Here is a 1,602-nt window from a genome sequence, read left to right on the forward strand (position 1 = left end):
ATTGTCATTCCCTCTCTGTATTTTGCTGTCAGGCAGTCTAATGATAAAGGCTATTGAGTCAGAATGAGTATCTATTTTACAATGAATATATTGTCTGGGGAATAGCAGCATGCCGTGCAGTGAGCCTGCTAGGGCAGGTGTTTATTTAAACAAACCACTAGCACAGGGCTCAGGGAATAGCAAATGAGAGACAGTGCGTACATCCCATGGGACAGTGGGTCAAGCCCAGTACAGGTGAACTTCTAGCAGGTGAAAGGAAGGATGGTCCAATGGCTAAAGCACTAGCTTGGGACCCTGGAAACCTGTGTTCAAGTTTCTGCTCTTCCACAGACTTCCTATGTCATCATTGAGTTAGACAAAGGAAATGCAGTGGATCTACTTTACCTCAATTTCATAAGGCATTTAATACTGTTCCACATGGGGAATTATTAGCTAAATTGGAAAAGGTGGGGATCAATATGAAAATTGAAAGGTGGATAAGGAACTGGTTAAAGGGGAGACTACAATGGGTTGTACTGCAAGGTGAATTGTCAGGCTGGAGGGAGGTTACTAGTGGAGTTCCTCAGGGATCAGTTTTGGGACCAATCTTATTTAATCTTTTTATTACTGACCTTGGCACAAAAAGTGGAAATGTGCTAATAAAGTTTGCGGATGACACAAAGCTGGGTGGTATTGCTAACACAGAGAAGGACCGGGATATCGTACAGGAAAATCTGGATGACCTTGTAAACTGGAATAATAGTAATAGGATGAAATTTAATAGTGAAAAGTGCAAGGGCATGCATTTAGGGATTGATAACAAGAACTATTGTTATAAGCTGGGGAGGCATCAGTTGGAAGTAACAAAGGAGGAGAAGGACCTTGGAGTATTGGTTGATCACAGGATGACTATGAGCCGCCAATGTGATATGACCGTGAAAAAAGCTAAAGCAGTCTTGGGATGCATCAGGCAAGGTATTTCCAGTAGAGATAAGAAGGTGTTAGTACCGTTATACAAGGCACTGGTGAGACCTCATCTGGAATATTGTCTGCAGTTCTGGTCTCCCGTGTTTAAGAAGGATGAATTTAAACTGGAACAAGTTCAGAGAAGGGCTACTAGGATGATCCGAGGAATGGAAAACCTGTCATATGAAAGGAGACTCAAAGAGCTTGGCCTGTTTAGCCTAACCAAAAGAAGGCTGAGGGGAGATATGATTTCTCTCTATAAATATATCAGAGGGATAAATACCAGGGAGGGAGAGGAATTATTTAAGCTCAGTACCAATATGGACACAAGAACAAATGGATATAAACTGGCTATCAGGAAGTTTAGACTTGAAATTAGATGAAGGTTTCTAACCATTAGAGGAGTGAAGTTCTGGAACAGCCTTCCAAGGGGAGTAGTGAGGGCAAAAGACATATCTGGCTTCAAGACTAAGCTTGATAAGTTTATGGAGGGGATGGTATAATGGGATAGCCTAATTTTGGCAATTAATTTGTCTTTGACTACTAGCGGTAAATATGCCCAGTGCTCTGTGATGGGATGTTAGATGGGGTGGGATCTGAGTTACTACAGAGAATTCTTTCCTGGGTGCTGGATGGTGAATCTTGCCCACATGCTCA

This window comes from Mauremys reevesii, linkage group 15, assembly GCF_016161935.1.
Source record: "Mauremys reevesii isolate NIE-2019 linkage group 15, ASM1616193v1, whole genome shotgun sequence".
Classification (NCBI taxonomy): domain Eukaryota; kingdom Metazoa; phylum Chordata; order Testudines; family Geoemydidae; genus Mauremys; species Mauremys reevesii.